Source organism: Capricornis sumatraensis, chromosome 9 (assembly GCF_032405125.1).
Source record: "Capricornis sumatraensis isolate serow.1 chromosome 9, serow.2, whole genome shotgun sequence".
Taxonomy (NCBI): Eukaryota; Metazoa; Chordata; class Mammalia; order Artiodactyla; family Bovidae; genus Capricornis; species Capricornis sumatraensis.
In genome coordinates this window covers 63,201,539-63,222,225 of record NC_091077.1, presented here as the reverse complement: position 1 = coordinate 63,222,225, position 20,687 = coordinate 63,201,539, and the positions used below count along the sequence as shown (strand labels likewise).

The 20,687-nt window shown below is 39.4% G+C and overlaps 1 non-coding gene across 1 annotated transcript; it reads left to right on the top strand.

The window, feature by feature from the left end:
* The first annotated feature begins 20,227 nt into the window (after positions 1-20,227).
* TRNAS-GGA (transfer RNA serine (anticodon GGA)) lies at positions 20,228-20,299 on the top strand. The gene has a single exon. It is a non-coding gene; the product is annotated as a tRNA-Ser (tRNA).
* The last annotated feature ends 388 nt before the right edge of the window (positions 20,300-20,687 follow it).

Sequence of the window (20,687 nt, the reverse complement as noted above, 5' to 3'; positions counted from 1 at the left end):
CAGCTGAGAATTAAAGCCAACTTTTTATTTCCTCCAAACTCAGTCTCTGTATTTTTCATTCAGCTTTGGTGGGCAGAGAAGGCCAAGATTTTGGCTAGCGACAGGCACTGCTAACCTGGTTCTATAACTAAAGCTACAAGTCCACCAAGAGAACCACCATTGGTACTGTTTGCCCAAGTTGCCCCAACTTGAATACAAAGGCCTAAATCAACAGAGTTGAGGTATTAAGAGAGGCACACATTTCTGTAAAACAACACTTGTTCTGGGGCTCTTGAGGATGACTTCAGTGACCCTTCAGAAGTGCTTGAATAAACTGATAGAGTTTCAGGAAAGCAGCATTTACCTGAGGGGCTAATAATGTTATTTAGTTGCTCAGTCATATCGGACTCTTTTGTGACCCCATGGACTATAGTCCGTGAGGCAAATCTGTCCATGGGATTCTCCAGACAAGAATACTGGAACAGGTTGCCATTTCTTTCTCTAGGGGAACTTCCTGACTTAGGGATCGAAGCCACGTCTTCTACTTGCCACTGGAAGGTCTGTTGCTGAAACTGAAGCTACAATATTTTGGCCACCTGATGCAAAGAGCCAACTCATTGGAAAAGACCGTGATGTTGACAAAGATTGAAGGCAAAAGGAGAAGAGGGTAGCAGAAGATGAGATGTTTAGATAGCATCACTGACTCAATCGATATGAATTTACACATTCTCTGGGAGATAGTGAAGGACAGGGAAGCCTGGAGTGCTTGTAGTTCATGGAGTTGCAAAGAGTCAGACACAACTTTGAAACTAAACAACAACATTAATAAGCTGTACAATTTTACATCAAAATATAGATAAAAATTATTATATACAATATACTATCACATTTAAGCATTCATGATTATTTGAGAATAAGTTGAATAAAAAGCCACTCATCTACCATGAATCAATGAAATCTTTCACAATATCTACACTGTGATTCTCTGAGCTTTTATACTAACTGTAAAATTATCTGAAAGTAGAGATATATGTCATATATAAAAATGATCAAAATATATTTATAGCCTTAGAATAAATAGATTTCTACCCCAGGCCTCGATCCTAATAAAATCATCACCCTAGCCAAAACAACTCCTCTTCTGTGACCTTCAGTGCTTTGTTTTGTTAAAAGAAAGGAATTCTCTCTGGGGTTATATAACAAAGGTCTGGGGCTTCCCTGGTGGCTCAATGTAAAGAATCTACCTGCATTGTGAGAGACCTGGGTTTGATCCCTGGGTTGGGAAGATCCCCTGGAGGAGGTCATGGCAACCCATTCAAGTATTCTTGCCTGGAGAATCCCCATGGACAGAGGAGCCTGGCTGGCTACAGTCCATGGGGTCAAAAGAGATGGACATGATTGAGTGACTAAGCACAACACAGGTCCAGGAATAAAAGAATATTGAAGTCAACTACCACACAATTGCACTCATCTCACACACTAGTAAAGTAATGCTCAAAATTCTCCAAGCCAGGCTTCAGCAGTACAGGAACCGTGAACTTCCAGATGTTCAAGCTGGTTTTAGAAAAGGCAAAGGAACCAGAGATCAAATTGCCAACATCCGCTGGATCATCAAAAAAGCAAGAGAGTTCCAGAAAAACATCTATTTCTGCTTTGTTGACTATGCCAAAGCCTTTGACTGTGTGGATCACAATAAACTGGAAAATTCTGAAAGAGATGGGAATACCAGACCACCTGACCTGCCTCTTGAGAAACCTGTATGCAGGTCAGGAAGCAACAGTTAGAACTGGAAAAAGGAGTACGTCAAGGCTGTATATTGTCACCCTGCTTATTTAACTTATGTGCACAGTACATCATGAGAAACTCTGGGCTAGAAGAAGCACAAGCTGGAATCAAGATTGCCGGGAGAAATATCAATAACCTCAGATATGCAGATGATACCACCCTTATAAAATGAAGAAGAACTAAAAAGCCTCTTGATGAAAGTGAGAAAGGAGAGTGAAAAAGTTGGCCTAAAGCTCAACATTCAGAAAATGAAGATCATGGCATCTGGTCCCATCACTTCATGGGAAATAGATGGGCAAACAGTGGAAACAAGTGTCAGACTTTATTTTTCTGGGCTTCAAAATCACTGCAGATGGTGACTGCAGCCATGAAATTAGAAGACACTTACTCCTTGGAAGGAGAGTTATGACCAACCTGGATAGCATGTTGAAAAGCAGAGATATTACTTTGCCAACAAAGGTCTAGTCAAGGCTATGGTTTTTCCAGGGGTCATGTATAGATGTGAGAATTGGACTGTGAAGGAAGCTGAGCGCCAAAGAATTGATGCTTCTGAACTGTGGCATTGGAGAAGACTCTTGAGAGTCCCATGGAATGCAAGGAGATCCAACCAGTCCATCCTAAAGGAGATCAGTCCTGGGTGTTCATTGGAAGGACTGATGTTGAAGCTAAAACTCCAATACTTTGGCCACCTGATGCGAAGAGCTGACTCATTTGAGAAAAGACCCTGATGTTGGGAAAGTTTGAGGGCAGGAGGAGAAGAGAACGACAGAGGATGAGATGGCTGGATGGCATCATCAACTCTATGGACATGGGTTTAGGTGAACTTTGGGAGTTGGTGATGGACAGGGAGGCCTGGCGTGCTATGGCTCACGGGGTCACAAAGAGTCAGACACAACTGAGCAACTGAACTGAACTGAACTGAAGTCAAGTCTGAGAAATGCTGCAAAGTATGTATTCTCCCTTGATATTCATAATTGACATTAGTATACTAATCGTTCTAAGCTGCTTGCTGTTTAGTCACTAAGTTGTACCTGACTCTTTGTGAGCCCATGGACTTTAGCCCACCAGGCTCCTCCATCAGTGGAATTTTCCAGGCAAGAATACTGGAGTGGGTTGCCATTTCCTTTTCCACTGGTTCTGAGAAGTGCTTTAATTAAAAATACGTAATCATGGAAGTTTTTTTGTAGATGTCAACAAACTAATTCTAAAGTTTATATGGAAAGTCAGTAGACCTAGACTAGCCAATGAATACTGAAGAACATTTTCAAGACACACTACCCAATTTCAAGGCTTATAACCAACTACAGTATACCAATGGTGTGCTTTTTGTGAAAGAATAGAAACATGGGTCAGTGGAATAAAACGGTGCCCAGAAATAAACCAGGACAAATATTGTCAAATGGTTTTGGACAAAGGCAATTAAATGGATAAAGGGTAGTATTTTCAACAAACGATGATGAATAATTGGAAACCTATATGCAAAATGAACCTACACACAGACCTTATACTTTAAACTCAAAATGGGTCATAAAAAGGTAAAACTAAAATTTCTAGAAGAAAAATATAGAGGACTTAGAAGTTGGTAAAGAAACTGCCTGCAATGCAGGAGACCCTGGCTTGATTCCTGGGTCAGGAAGATCCTCTGGAGAAGGGATAGGCTACTCACGCCAGTATTCTTGGGCTTCCCTGGTGACTCAGGTCGTAAAATATCCACCTGCAATGAGGGAGACCTGGGTTCGATCCCTGCGTTGGAAAGATACCCTGGAGAAGGGAACAGCTACCCACTCTAGTATTCTGACCTGGAGAATTCCACAGACAGAGGAGCCTGGCAGGCTACAGTCCATGGTGTCGTAAAGAGTCAGACATGACTGAATGACTTTCACTTTTACTTTTAAAATATAACACCATGATTATGCTTATAAAAGAGAAAAACTAGTAGGTTGGGCTTTATTAAAATTATAAACTTCGATCCTGTGAAAGCCACTGTTAAGACAAACCACAAACTAAGAGAATATAATATACACAATGGAGTATCACTCAGCCATTAAAAAGAATACATTGGAATCAGTTCTGATGAGATGGATGAAACTGGAGCCGATTAAACAGAGTGAAGTAAGCCAGAAAGAAAAACACCAATACAGTATACTAACACATATAGATGGAATTTAGAAAGATGGTAATGATGACTTTGTATGCGAGACAGCAAAAGAGACACAGATGTGTAGAGCGGACTTTTGGACTCTGAGGGAGAGGGAGAGGGAGAGGGTGGGATGATTTGGGAGAATGGCATTGAAACATGTATACTATCATGTAAGAAACGAATCGCCAGTCTATGTTTGATGCAGGATACAGGATGCTTGGGGCTGGTGCACCGGGATGATCCAGAGAGATGATATGGGGTGAGAGGTGGGAGGGGGGGTTCATGTTTGGGAACGCATGTACACCCGTGGTGGATTCATGTCAATGTATGGCAAAACCAACACAGTATTGTAAAGTGAAATAAAGTAAAAATAAAAATTAAAAAAAAAAGAAATCAAAAAAAAATAAAAATAAAGTTTCTTTAAAAAAAAAAACCTATCTAGTAAAGGACTTGATTCAAAATATACACATACAAAATTTTAATCAAGGATAAAAAACAACCTACTTTAAAATGTGCAAAAGATATGATAAGACATTTTACCAGAGAAGATACAGGATGGCAAGAAAAACTATTTAACATCAATTGTTACTTTAAAAAATGCAAATGCAAATGGGATACTACTGTGTACCTATTCAAATGGCTAACATAAAAAAAAAAATAATACCAATTGCTAGCAAGGATGTGGAGCAACAGAAACTCTCATCCATTGCTAGTGAGAATGCAAAATGGTATAGCTACTTCGGAAGACAATATAGTAGTTTCTTATAATATGAAACACAGTCTTACCACACACTCAAGCAACCACACTGCTAGGTACACACAATTGATTAGGAAACTCATGTCCATATAAAAACTTGCCCACAAATGTTTACAGAATCTATGGTAATAACCTTCAAAAACTGGAAGCAACCAAAAATACCCTTCACTAGGTGAATGGGTAAATCAACTGTGGTATGTTCAAACAATGGATACTACTCAGAGACTAGAAAAGAATAAGCTATCAAACCATGTAAAGATAAGGATGAATCTTAAATGCATTTTGCTAAGTGGAAGAAGCCAATCTGAGAAAATTACATACCTTATGACTTCATGTATACCATGTATATAAAAGAATGAACATAACAGGTCTGAGACTGCTATCCTTAGAAAGATCTGTTTGTAAGCTCCTCCTTGCCTGGTATTTCAAGAAGTAGATTTCAGGAAGATTCTCATCATTGCAAGTATTTATAAGAGAAGATCCTTGTGATGAAAATGCTTGTACAAACAATGTGGTGGATGCTAAACATCTTTTCTTCTAGGAGCCTGGAATTTTGGTATATGCTAGACAGACTGCCTTTAGGACCAGCCTCTGATGAAAATCCTTGACACTGAGTCTCATTATGAGTTTCCCCAGTAGACAACACTTATCATGCTGTAACTCGGTGCTAGAAGAATTAAGCACATCCACTAATTCCACTGGGAGAGAACTCTTAGAAACTTGTGGCTGGTTTCATCTTGACTTTGCCCTATGTGCCTTTTCCCTGTGCTGGTTATTGCTTTGCATTCTTTCACTGTAGTAAATCTTAGCTGTGAGTATTACATGCTGAGTCCTGTAAGTTCTCCTAGCAAATCATCAAACCTGGGGATGTCTTGAAGATCCCATATATATTACTTTCTGGAAGGACAAATTCATAGAATCAGTAAACTGATAACCTGTTTCCAGGAGTTGAAGAGGGGCATTAAAGCATAGAGGATTTTTCAGGGCAGTGAAACTATTCTATGTGGTACTGTAATGGTGGATATATGATATTATACATTTGTCAAAACTTATCAAACTTTGTAACACAAAGAATGAACCTAACATACAAACTTAAAAAAAAAAATAATGATTTAGAAAATCAGAGGGTCTCAGGATGAAATGCAGGCTGTGATAGAGGAATTTAACTGTAGTACAAATGTATGAAGCACCCTTACTTGTAGTAATGGAATAAACCTAACTTTGAAAATTGTGGAGCCTGTAAGATTAAAGGCAAGGGGAACTACACATAAGCACTGTACTCTAGTGATAAAACCTTTCCTCCCATGAAGGTACAGAGCAACTCTAAAACAATTAAGGACGCATCCTGGATTGGGACAATTAAGATTGATTAACAGATGGTGGGAGGCAGGTTTTTCATTGCTGAAACCAGAAATTACACATAAGCAAAGGGAGTAGGTTATAATGATCCATGTGGAAATGGATTAGAGACACCAAGACAAACCCTTATTTAAGTTAATATAGACACAGATAGTTAAAAAGAGAAATATATATATATATATACACACACACATTAATATATTGTATTGCTCTGTCATCTGAGACTGCCTAGAAGCTGTGGTACCCAAGCTACAAAAAGCACATCAAGCACCCAGTTCTTGGTTCCAATGTCACACAGAGAGAGAGAGAGAGAGAGAACCAACTAAGCCCTCTTTGTAAAAATGGCTGAGTCTGCTGATTCTAGAACTGGGACAGAAGATGTGTAAGATGTGCCTGAAACATCCCATAGTCCCAGAGAGTAAGGAAGTGCTAATTCATTCATAAACAAATATCCACAATGATGAAGGTATGTCAGAAGAACACAGGAAACAACTTAAAAAGCTCCCAATGGCCAAAGATGAGCAACAAAATAAAATCACATTGAATTACAGTAATAATTTTTTTTGAATTACAGTAATAATAATTATTATTATACCTGGATTTACAAGTATTACCCTTCTAAATGGCCACATGCAAGCTACTACTTCCCAGGAGTAAAAGAATAAAGGTCTGGTTTTGGTTGGTTCACAGTATCCTTGAAGATTCCTCTAAAACTCCTGCTCTGCTCTTCCAGGTTCAGGTTTGCCCTCTAGGACACAGCTGAAGCATGACTGGATTCCACTGCTAAAACAGAACCTGGTTTGAAACAGCAATTTCTGTTCAGGTCCTTACCTGACAGATGAGCTGCAACTGACTGACTTTCCATTTGGATCCAGCTTTACGTTGCCTTCTACTTGGTGCGATGTGAGTTCAAGCCACGGTTCTCCTTACAAAGTGATGAGCTTGGAAGCCTCATTTAAGCCAAGCATCAGCATCTTCACCTTTGAAAAAGAGATCATTCAGTTACCAAGTTCTTCTCGTGAAAATGTCATTGCAGTCAAGTGAGAAAGTGAACACTGGCAATAAGCACCACGAACCACAGACCATTACCAACCTGTGAAAGCGAACATTACCTACCCTTGTACACATCACTTATAAGCCTTTGCTAACAATGTCATCCTTATAAGGATCACAACCAACTCTCATTCGGGAAACTCATTCACGCACGGCTTATTTCAAACACGACTACTTTTTCAAACCTTTCCCAATTTCCAGGTCAATATTTCCATAGTTCTCAGGCCAGTAAATCGCCTACATATAAACCTTCAAGTTGTGAACTTTCAAAGATGGGAACATACATTTGGTTCCAGCAAGGAACCAGAACCTGTGCCATCAGCATCAGGCATGAGTGAAACTGCAGCTGACCCTCAGCCTCCTATTGCTAACGGTGCTTCAGCTCTGCCCTCTCTACTCCCTCTCGCCCCTCCAGTCAGTGACTTTTCTTGCCTGTTCACCCTATGCCAGTCCCTGCAGGCCTGCTGTTGCCCTGTACTACTACTGTATTTTTCAAGGTACTGTACTACAAGATTAAAAATGTTTTCTTATTTATTTTTATGTATTATTTGAGTGAAAAATATTATATACCTATTACAGTACAGTACTATATAGTTGAATGTGTTAGTAGGGTACCTAAGCTAATTTTGTAAGACTTACAAACAAACTGGATTTACCAATGCACTTTCAGAACAGAATTTGTTTATACATAGGGGACTTACTGTACTATTTTATACTGCTAATCATCCCTTCCCTTGTATTTCATTTTCTATCCTGAGTGGACATCTCATTCAAGATGTATCCAAATGGCGTTCTTAGTTTCTCTTCCCTCACTTACTGCACACATTCAGCAATAATTAATCCTGTTTTTCTGACCTTCTTGGTATTTCATGCCCCTCTTCCCGTTGCCCCTACTAGTGCCTACATCTCTGTTGCCTGTCACTTGGATAACTGAAATAGCAATCTTTTTTTCCTTAGACGTAAAACTTTAATTGAGAATGAAATAATGTGTACATAGGAATAAGAATCTTAAAAAAAACTACCAGAAATAATGAGTTTACAAGTTTGTAGGATACAAAGTCAAAATACAAAGTTATGTTGTATTTTTATAACCTAGCAACAAACAGTTGAGAATTTTTTTTTAATGTTTAAAATAGCATGCAATAGCCATCTTAACACATCCGTCAAGCTCTGGTCTTAGCTCCACTCAACTCTTCATTGTGCTACCAGAAAAATGGTTTTCTTTTAAATCAAATACAGTCATGTCACTGTTCATATCTTTCAGTAGCTCTCCACTGCCCTTGGGGTGAAACTCAGATGTGCTATACTCCTTATATAACACAGCTGTACTATCCTGATGGTCTAGCCTCATTTCTCTCCACTCTAATCTAGTCATACAGAATTCTCTAAAGTTTTCCAAATGCATTAAAATTTTTCATGGTTCATCCTTTCTACTGCCTAAATTCTCCCATCCACACGCTGCCACAGCTGACCCACACCCTTCATCTGAATATCCTCATTCTCTTCTTTAAGATTTTATCCAGGCATCATCTTCTCCATAAAAATTGCTTTGACCTCCTTCAATGTTCAACTATATTTTACAGTGCTCTGGACATAATGCATAAAAGGAAACCAGAATATGTCGTTCCAAAATTTGACCCTTTAACATAATATGGTCATAAGCTGGAGGCAATCAACAAGCAGTAAACACAGAAAAAAAATCTTTCTTTTCTGTCTATGGACACAATATAAATACTTCTCTTTCTAGAGACAGACTTTTATCAGCCCAGAGGAATCTACAAACTAAACTTGTTAAACTAACCCTGTTAAACTAAGCCTCATCATGACCTAGTCTTAGTTGGACTATCCCTAGGTCAAACCCCTTTGTCTTATCAATTCTTCACAAATTTATTGTTTCTTTGTCTGAAAGTTATAGCTTCATGGTCTGATCACTTTTAGAATCTTCAGTCTCTTGTGAAGACTCTCATATGCATGTTAAAATTCAGTTTGTATAGTTTTCTCCTGTCAGTCTATCTTTAATAACTTAATTTTCAGACATAGCCAGGTTCCCTAAAAGGGTAATGGAAAGCTTTTCCCCCAGTTACAATGCAAAAACTAAGTGAATCTCCTATATACTTACTATATTATTTATCTATCTACCCATTGCTTCCCTGGTAGCTAAGCTGGTAAAGAATCCACCTGCAATGTGGGAGACCTGGGTTCAATCGCTGGGTTGGGAAGATCCCAGAGAAGGGAATGGCTACCCATTCCAGTATTCTGGCCTGGAATATAGTCCATGGGGTTGCAAAGAGTCAGACATGACTAAGCAACTTTCATTTTCTTTCCCCATTGGACTCTGAGTTCCTTATCAGATAAGAGATACATGAATGAGATCCGTACCATATTCCACTCTGTATCATAAACCAGGGTGGGTTTTGTTAGGAAAGACTGTTCTGAAACTAGTACTTTCCTTCTGAAGTACCTGGGTCCATGGCCTAGTTTCTGGGAAATTAGCCTAGTTTATTACAGATTATGGGGCTTCCCAGGTGGCTCAAGTGGTAAAGAATCCTCCTGCCAATTCGGGAGATGCAAGAGACTCGGATTCAGTCCCTAGGTCAGGAAGATCCCCTGGAGGAGGAAATGGCAATCCACTCCAGTACTCTTGCCTGGGAAATCCCATGGACAGAGGAGCCTGGTGGGCTACAGTCCACAGGGCCACAAAGAGTCAGACATGATTAAGCAACCAAGCATATACATTATAGACTATAAACTAGTCTTCCCCTGGTTGTTGGAGACCTGGAACAGATTAATTTAAGATACCAACATTTTACTCAAGGACTTTATGGTCTAAATCCAGTTGGAGGGATGATAAAATAATTTAATTCAGTGAAACAATTAGCTACAGTCACTAATTAGGTGTTTTCAAATCAAACTGTTATTTCTGCCAAATATAAAACTGTCCAATTTCACAGAGTCAAATTCTTGACCAGTTGGTCCAATGCCCCCACATTGTTCTCAAGAAGCCAAATGATGTCCTCTCATGCATGGACTGAGTAGGTAGAAAACTACCCAGTGTGTGATGATGGGCAAGGAAAGGCCTAGAACAGAGGTCCCTCTGAAACTCCACCCAGGAAAATCTCTTCCCGTTTAGAGAGTTTTTGATACCAACTTTGCTAACTCATTCCTTTCGCTACAGCCAATCAAATTCCTGCAATTGATCCAGAACACAGGTGCCATGTAGTGGTTTCGTATGATGTCAAATCTGCTTGTTTCTGACAAAAATGAAGTTATTTCTAAGAATGAAGTTGTTTTGATATAAAGGTGAAACTGTGTATCAGGATGTCATCATCCAAATCTGTGGCTGTCAGTAACCCCTTGGGAGCTCAGCTGGACACTTATTCACAAGAACACGAAGAAGCAGCTATGGTGGGATGTTTAGACTAAATCCTCAGAGTTGATAAGGACTGTAGAATGGTGTTACATCTGGGCAAGGTGACCCTTTGCTGATCTCTAATGACCCTGAGGCATTAGCTCCTTCCATGGTAAAAGTGATTCTTCTACTAGCAGTCAAGAAAGCTGTGCCAAGGCCCCTTAGGAGATAATCTAGCCTGTCAACAGTGATGCCGCTGTTCCCTAGCAACAAGCTCTAACAACAGGTGACTTTTGCTTTTGTGCTGACAGCTGTATACCAGTTCTCAGTTGACTAAACCACCTCCCCTGTTAACCAACTGGTTGGTTTTGCACATCTCAACTGAATTTTGACTTTATTGCTTTCATCTCTCCTTGCCTGGAACTGGAGTGTAATTAATCTATCATTGGCTCAAAATGCTATTTCTTGATGGCTTAAGAGCCATTGTCCTGCCTGTTACTTGCTTGTGGAATCACTGTAATTCCCACAGTGAACCTGTATTAAATAAAATTGGCAAGGACAATCCTAGCCAGGGAGCATCAGCTGTCTCAAACAAAGCAAGGGGTCAGCAAACTTTTTCTTACAGGGCTTGGTAATAAGTAACTTGTTTTGTGGGCCAGAAACAAAATTGAGGCTATTACACAATTTTGAGGCTATTAAGTACTGATATAGTCATTTAAAATGTAATAAATCAGTTAAAAATGGATAAAATCCATCCACAGTTTGCAAGTTGTTTGGTTAGATTTGGCCTGTAGGCTGTAATTTTCGAAGCCATGTACTAGAGTGTTGTCTGTTCTCCCCATGATAGCTCTTGGGATATCTGAAGATAGCACTCATGCTAGCACACCCCCAAACACTGCCCAAACCCAATCCCCAGACATAGTGATGGCTTCTTTATCCCTTCCCTTTCAAGGTCTCCAGACCTCCTCTTGCTCTTAGTATGAGTTATAATGAGTTACCCACGTTGGCACTCTGGCCCTTGTTTGTGTCACATAAATTTTGGCCAGGAGCACTTAATCAGAATCCATATTTCTATTTAGCACATCCTTCTGTTCTCCCCTCTTATCTCTGCTTCACATAGTAAGGTCCTACTCATCATTTAAATCTCAGTGTAAAACTCCTCAAAGCAGCCTCCTCTTATCATCATATTCCCGAATCATATAGTCCTTCCCCACCTTCCCTATGTCGCATGTTCAGTGATGTCCAACTCTTTGCAATGCTATGGACTATAGCCCGCCAGGCTCCTCTGTCCATGGGATTCTCCAGGCAAGCATACCAGAGTGGGTTGCCCTTTCCTCCTCCAGGGGATCATCCCAATCCAGGGATCATCCCAATCCAGGGATCATCCCAATCCAGGGATCAACCCACATCTCCTCTGTCTCCTGAGTTGGCAGGCTATTCTTTACTACTGCACCAGGCCTGGGAAGGTCTATGTTTCAGTGCCTTTGTTTTCTTCATAGCATGTATCCTGATTTGTAATCATTTTCTTTTTTTTTAATTAAAATTTTTATTTTATTTTTATTACTTTTTTCTGAGTATCTTTCATTCTATTATTTTTTTTTACTTTACAATATTGTATTGGTTTTGCCATACATCAGCATGAATCCACCATTTTCTTAATTTGCCTTTTTGTTTGGAGGATTCTTTTTGTTTGTTTCCTCTCCCAACAGGATGAAGTATAAATGTAAGACACCTAGGTTAAATTCTAGTTCTACCCTTGATGGAGTAGATGATATCAGATTTAATTTGTGCTATAAAACTGAACAACAATAAAATGGATACAAAATCATTTTCATGTGTTGGACAGTTACTAATGCAGGGCAATCAGAAGAGAAGCACATGGGAGAAAAGCTTCTCATTCACACCAGCTTTCTTCTTGAGGGCATTTTCCAAATGGTGACGCAGAGAAATAGTTTCTCTGGGTTGAGGAAAAAGATCAGAGTTCACTGCTGCTGAGATGACTGGGATTTGAGGTGCAGAGAAAGCAGAGAGCCGCAGAGAAGGAACCTCAAAGACCTATGTAAAAATTCCCCTCTTGTGTCTGGGGAAGTGACTATGAGCAATAATGATGAGGACAAACTATGTCCTTTGTAGACAAAAAATTCATTGAAGTTTTCCACTTCTCGGTATTTATCCAAAATAACTGAAAGCAGGATCTGGTAGAGACATGTGTATACCCATATTCAATGCAACGTGATGCATAAAAGCCAAGAGGTGGAAGCAAGGCAAATGTTGTCAATAGATGAATGAATAACGAAGACATTGTCTATACACACAACGAAATGTTATTCAGCCTTAAAAGGAAAAGAAATTCTGCTATACGCTGCTACATGATGGACCTTGAGAACATTAAGCTAAGTGAAATGAGCTAGTACAGAGAGATAAATACTGTATGATTCCACGTAGATCACATATAGTCAGACTTATGGAGATCCAAGGATTGCAGCTACCAGGGGCTGAGGGAGTTGGTCTATCAGGACAGTTTAGGTTTTTCAAGATAAAAATATTCTAGAGATTCACTAAACATAGCTAACACCACTGAATTATACATTTAACTATTTAGATAGCAAATGTTTTATTTTCTGTGGCATCTACCACAATTAAAAACAAGCAGATAAAATTTTTAAAAAATCATTGGATTTACAGATTGTATACACACATCTCACCTCACTAACCCTTATAACAATCAATGCAGAGGAGGTGAAATGAGGAAAGAAAAGTTCAGAAAAGTTTTAACGGGCAATGGAAGACATATTTGCAGTCAATAGAAAGGCTAGAGGGCCTCCAAGGTGGTATTAGTGGTAAAGAATCCATCTGCCAATGAAGGAAACACGAGAGACATAAGTTTGATCTCTGGGTTGGGAAGATCCCCTGGAGGAGGGAATGGCAATCCACTCTAGTATTCTTGCCTGATAATCAACACAAAGGAGCCTGGTGGGCTACAGACCATGGGGTTGCAAAAAGTTGGACATTACTAAGTGACTCAAAAGGGCTAGAACTTTTTGGAAGGTGATGAGATTAAAATAACTTATTTATAAATAGATCATATATATATATATATATATAACTATAATGATTTTGACTAGCATTTATTGTCCATCCCCTCTACGCAGATACCATGCTAAGCCCTTTCCATCAAAGACTTCTTTTCAACAGCACATGTGCTCTAAGAAGTATTATTAACAACCATGTTCCACCCTCATCACCAGAGCCTCCACCTCTGATGCTTTTTCACAGTAACCCGACTTCGTATTTTATTTGTGCTTCCTTGGAACTGAGACTGTCAGTAACTGGAATCATTAACACCATTTCTTTAGTTTATTTGTCTGGATGGGAGAAGTAAATCTGTTTCCTAGCAACTCTGTCCCCTGCTCCCTCAATTTCCCCTCCTCATTATCTTCCTCATGATCAACTACAAATTAGCCAAATTATGGGCAGGTTTTAGACTTCCCAGAAACAGAAGGGACACTTGCAAACATTTGTTCTCTTGGCATAAAGTGGCTCTGAGGACCCATGCTTGCTGAGGACGAGGCAGGAGAGTGGAAATGGCCATTCATCTTAATGTGCCTGTGGATTTTGGAGCCAGGCCTCCCAGGAAAGTCACTTAAGTGCAATCTTTTGGCCATTTCATGTAAAAACTAATGTTAACCCCAAGAGGAGTCACCATTTTGGTTAAAAGGGGATCCCCATGACAGTAATTGCCAATATGGTAATTTTACTCCGAGCTTTAATGTGAAATCTCGAAATGACTCCCCACCCCCAATGCTACACTTAATATCCTGAGAATCAGACAACTATTCCAACTGACCTGCCACATACTCTTGTGGAAGCATGAAAAAATGACCCCTACTCAAAATGTAGAATGCCATTAGGGACTCATGTAGCCCAGATCCTCTTCAAGCTCAGGCCTTTCCAATCATGAATAACCTATATGGGGACATTTTTTCCCAAAAGTAGTCCTTTCTGGAATTATTTCCTAAGATATTCCAACTAAGATAATTTCAGAACTGGGTCAGGAACCACGGTTAATCCTGGGTGATACGGACTGTTAGTTTACTTTCGTTTGTTTATTCAGTCCATATTTTTAAGCACCTACTATGTACCAGACACTGTTCTAAATGCTGGGGATGTGGTAGAAAACAAGCCAAAATCCCTGCGCTAGGTTTTATGAATGGGTCTCTTCTTTGAGGCCCATAAGAGGAAGAATATTCTTCCCTGCCTACATGAAGTAAGGGCTTGATGTGGCCAATGAAATATGAGCTATACTGATGCATGTCAGTTTGGGGTGCAAGCTTTAAAAACCAAGATATTCTTGCAATGTTCTCCTTTCCCTCTGCCTCAGCAACTAGCCTAGGTCCTGGAGTTAGAAAACTTCATAGGAGAACCCCCCAGGAGACCCGGTATAGATATACAACATCAGCAACAAACAAACCTTTGTCACTGTATGTAACTGAAAAACATTGCGTTAAAATATAATTTTTGTGATTGATAGAGCCCATTTGCTAGGGACACATATATTCAACATTCAATCTCTTAAGACATCTACCTGAGTTCTCCTAACCTGACCATATGGCATGAAAGCTAACAGTCACCCAAGACAAACCCTGTTTCTCTGATATAAAAGAATGTTGGCCTGTATTTCTTTAACTCTAAAGGCAGCAAAAAGATTTTAAAAAAAAAAAGGAATCGTAGACTAGAAGTACACAAATCTAGGCTCCTGCTGTTGTAGGCTATCTCAGAATCTACTGTGTGCAGGCAACTGAGGGCCTCATAAGTCTGAGGTCTCTGAACTTGACCCAACATTAGATTCACCATTTGATCTTGTCAAAACAATTCTCTCAGCAGATCAGTAGATCTGGGCAGGTGCCCTGAGATTAACCTCCCCAGGTGATTCTGGCGCATCATGCAGCTTTTGCTGTCATTGCTCTGAGTCATAAGCCTCATACACATAAGCCTCATTACATAACACATGTAATGTGGCCTGCCCACACGAGGCACCCTCTAGGTTGGTTCCTGATTTGCATGCCTACTCGCAATCCATTCTTAGCCTAAGCTTACTGAACTGGAACCTTGACAGCACTCACGCCAGTATCTTTCTTCTGGTAACTGAGACCTGTCACTCAAACTGCCAGCCGCTGGCTCGAGTCCTGCTTAATGCAGATGACAGGGGACAGACACATGACACCTCTGTGATTAAAGAAAGCGTGACACCACTGGTTAAAAAAGAAGCCCTACTGGAACTCTACTCAATGTTATCTGGTAGCCTGGATGGGAGGAGAGCTTGGGGGAGAAAGGATATACGTACATGTATGGCTAAATCACTTTTCTGTCCACCTGAAACAATCACAACACTGTTAATCGGCTATACCCCAATACAAAATAAAAAGGCTTTTGTTTTTTAAAAAAGAAGAAGCTCTACTGAGACTCACTGGGGGGTGTAATGTTAGGAGACCAGTAAAAGGCCACCTTCTCTACTCCGAGAATTTCCCTCCCAGCCTCTGTTATTCAGTTCAGTCACTTAGTCATGTCTGACTCCTTGCAACCTCATGGACTGCAGCATGCCAGGCTTCCCTGTCCATCACCAACTCCTGGAGCTTACTCCAACTCATGTCCATCGATTTTGTGATACCATCCAACCATCTCATCCTCTGTCGTCCCCTTCTCCTCCCACCTTCAATCTTTCCTAGCATCAGGGACTTTACCAATGCTTCAGTTCTTCACATCAGGTGGCCAAAGTATTGGAGCTTCAGCTTCAGCATCAGTCCTTCCAGTGAATATTCAGGACTGATCTCCTCTAGAACGGACAGGTTGGATCTCCTTGCAGTCCAAGGGACTCTCAGGAGTCTTCTCCAACACCACAGTTCAAAAGCATCAATTCTTCAGCATTCAGCCTTCTTCACAGTCCAACTCTCACATCCATACATGACCACTGGAAAAACCATAGCCTTGACTAGATGGACCTTAGTTGGAAAAGTAATGTCTCTGCTTTTGAATTTGCTATCTAGGTTGGTCATAACTTTCCTTCCAAGGAGTAAGCCTCTTTTAATTTCATGGCTGCAGTCACCATCTGCAGTGATTTTGGAGCCCCCCAAAATAAAGTCTCTCACTGATTCCATTGTTTCCTCATCTATTTGCCATGAAGTGATGGGACTGGGTGCCATGATCTTAGTTTTCTGAATGTTGATTTTTAAGCCTACTTTTTCACTCTCCTCTTTCACTTTCATAAAAAGGCTCTTTAGTTCTTCTTCACTTTCTGTAATAAGTGTGGTATCATCTGCATATCTGAGGCTATTGATATTTCTCCTGGCAATCTTGATTCCAGCTTGCACTTCCTCCAGCCCAATATTTTACATGATGTGCTCTGCATATAAGTTAAATAAGCAGGGTAACAGTATACAGCCTTGACATACTCCTTTCCCAATTTGGAACCAGTCTGTTGTTCCATGTCCAGTTCTAACTGTTGCTCCTTTACCTGCATACAGATTTCTCAGAAGGCAGGTGAGGTGGTCTAGTATTCCCATCTCTTTAAGAATTTTCCACAGTTTGTTGTGATCTACACAGTCAAAGGCTTTGGTGTAGTCAAGCAGAAGTAGATGTTTTTCTGGAACTCTCTTGCTTTTACAATGATCCAACAGATGTTGGGAATTGAGCCAGGCATCAGGGAACGTGAAGTCAAGTGGGCCTTAGGAAGCATCACTACAAAGCTAGTAGAGGTGATGGAATTCCAATTGAGCTATTTCAAACCTTAAAAGATGATGCTGTTAATGTGCTGCACTAAATACACCAGTAAATTTGGAAAACTCAGCACTGGACACAGGACTGGAAAGGATCAGTTTTCATTCCAATCCTAAAGAAAGGCAATGCCAAAGAATGTTCAAACTACCTCACAATTACACACATCTCACACATTAGCAAAGTAATGTGGAAAATTCTCCATGCCAGTCTTCAACAGTACATGAACTGTGAACTTCCAGATGTTCAACCTGGATTTAGAAAAGGCAGCGGAACCAGAAATCAAATTGCCAACATCCGTTGGCTCATAGGAAAAAACCTCTGTTGAGCAGTAAATAAATGTAGGTGTGTTTTACCATGTGACCCATTACAAGTCATAGACAATTGTACAACCTAACACACACAAAAAAGACAATACAAGGAAAGCCAAGCCACTAAATGGCTAGCAAATAATGAGTGTTCTTCCTCGAGAATGTGAGTAAAGAAAAGAAAAAAATAACTCTATAATCAGACACAAGTATGTGTTTAAACTTATTCTTTAAAATAAAATAACTCTATAATCAGACACAAGTATATGTTTAAACAAGTATATGTTTAAAAGGTCATGTGGAGACATGGAGTAATAATGGGGTGGTCATTTTCAGCCACTTTCTTACTGACAAGTTGTCTTAGAAAGCTGTATTATAGAGAGAAACCAATCAGCATTTTTAAATGCAACCAGAGAGAGGAAAATGAACAAGAGAGGAAACTCAATCATTAGGACCTTTTCAGCTAAGCATATACCTTTCTGAAGCAAAATACAGTTGACTCTTGAAGAACCTGGGGTTAGAGACACACAGCTGAAAATCTATGTATAACTCTACAGTCAGCCTTTCGTACCTGTTGTTCGGTATCCACAGATTCAACCTGCAGAGGACAGTGTGGCACTGTTCTATGCATTTACTAAAAAAACCCGAATATAAGATAATCCATATAGTTCACAGTTGTGTTGTTCCAGGGTCAAAGTATATAGTTATGTTTCATTTTTATGAAAGGCCCATGTCAGCTTTCAAAACTCTCCTTTACTCACACCAGCCTGAATGGAAACAGTTATTCACAAATAAAAAGATTTGCCTATGCTGAATTGCCTTCAAGTAGTAAACATTGGTCTTACTCTGGCCTAAAGCTGCTTCCTGGATATAACAAAACAGATTATTTCCCACACTAAGGCCATGTTCTCCCACCAGCCTGGCCACTAAAGTCCTAACATTACTATCCACTGAGTCAGTCTTAATTATGTAAATATCTTTCCAGCTTTCCAGATCTATAATTGACAAATAAAATTGCAATATGTTTAAAGTGTACAACATGATGATTTGATGTGTAAACATTATGAAAGGATTCATACCATCTAGCTAATTAACATATCCATCACCTCACATATTTTTTGATGAGAACACATGCTCTACTCTGTTAGCAAAATTCAGTTATACAATACAGGGGTTTTTCCTGACGTTTTCTTATAAATTTATATGTGCCTTGATTTAAGAAAATTTATTTAAATGTTATTTATTTAAGCATTGCAACTTGTAATAATTGATGAGGGTAAATTTGCTTTTCTAAATCAGCTCTTCACATTTAGAGCACTCTCCTTTCACAAATAGGCATATATTTCAAATATTAAAAACTGCCCAGAAAAATTTAGTGGGAGAGGAAGAAAAGACAACAGTTCTAACTGAAGAATATCTTAGTGACCCATGAATATCAGTAGGAAAGCAGGATTTTATTTGCATAGATTGCCAGGACATGCCACTTATTAGTGATAGGCAAGCCACAGTGCCTATGACTCCAGAGACTCTGGAATGAGTTTATCTGACTCAAACCTTATTCAAACACAGTCAAGACAATCCCCAGAAAATGATATCACAGCACTGTTCTTTCCAGAAATCAAGTCTTACTGCAAGCTGGTTACATCTGTCTCCTCTTTGCACAACACAAATATCATAATGCTAAGAGCCCTTCCTGGCTGCCTCCACATCTTCAAATCTTTTTTTTTTTTTTTTCCCCTTTCAGTTTTGTTTAGATATAATTGAAATAGAGCCCTGTATAATTTTAAGGTATTCAGCATAATGATTTGACTTCATACCATGATGAAGTGGCTACCACTATAAGGTTAGTTAACACCATCATCTCTGAGCTTATACTTCTTACTCTCCCTCACCTATTTCTCTCCTTCCCCACCTCCACTATCCTCTAGCAACCACCTATTTGTTCTCTGTATCTACGATTCTGTTTTCCTTTAGTTATATTTGCTTATTTGTTTTGCTGTTTAGATTTCACATATAAGTGATTCATCTTAATGCACCAATTCCTTCTTTTTACTGAAATGCAACTGGTAGGACCCAAAAGACTCACTGCGAAAAGAAAAGTGAATTCTCTACCAGATTCACCAGTGTTTGCTGAGCAAAACTCTCCTCACTACTTCTTTCTTTTTTAGAATTAGAAAGAAAAAATCAAACATCAATTTATTAGAAGACTGGTGTTACACAGTACATTTAGGTACTTATCTATAGGAACTAATAATGGATGTTCAATATAATTAACATATTATTAGTGATTATATTTTTGTTAAATTTCTACATGAGAATTCTAGAAAAAAAAAATAATTTAAAAATATTTATTATAGCATAGTGGTTAAGAATGAGTCAGCTGCCTGGGTTTAAATCAGGGCTAAATCACATACCAGTTGTTATTCACAGATATGACATCAACTTTCCAAGGTTTAGTTTCCTTGTCTTTAAAATGGGAATAAAAATAGAAATAACTTCGCAAGATCATTGTATAAGTTAAATGATATAACTCATGTGTGATGATTAATTTTATATGTCAGCATGACTGGGCAATGGTGGTGCTTGGGGTGATACACTATCTGATAAGCCCAGATAGTTTATCAAATGTTATTCTGGGTATATATTTTAGAATGTTTTTGGATGATATTAACAATTGAATCAATGGACTGAGTAAAGCAGATTGCCCTCCCTAATGTAGCCAGGCTTCCCTGGTGGCTCAAAGGTTAAAGCATCTGCCTGGAATGCGGGAGACCCAGGTTCGATCCCTGGGTAGGGAAGATCCCCTGGAGAAGGAAACGGCAACACACTCCAGTACTCTTGCCTGGAGAATCCCATGGAGGGAGGAGCCTGGTAGGTAGGCTACAGTCCATGGGGTCACAAAGAGTCGGACATGACTGAGCAACTTCACTCAATGTGGGTGGGACTTATCTGATCAGCTGAAAGCCTCATCCTTCAGAAGACTGACACTCCTCCAAATAAGAGGGAATTCTTATCGTAAAAAAAAAAAAAAAAAAACCTTATGTATATTTGTTGTTGATTCTGTTTCTCTAGAGAATCCTAACTAGTACAATACATAAAGCATTTAGCACAATGTCAGATTCATAGTGAGCAAGTGATGAAAGTATAGCTATTATTATAAATAACAGACTATACTGGGCAATGGAG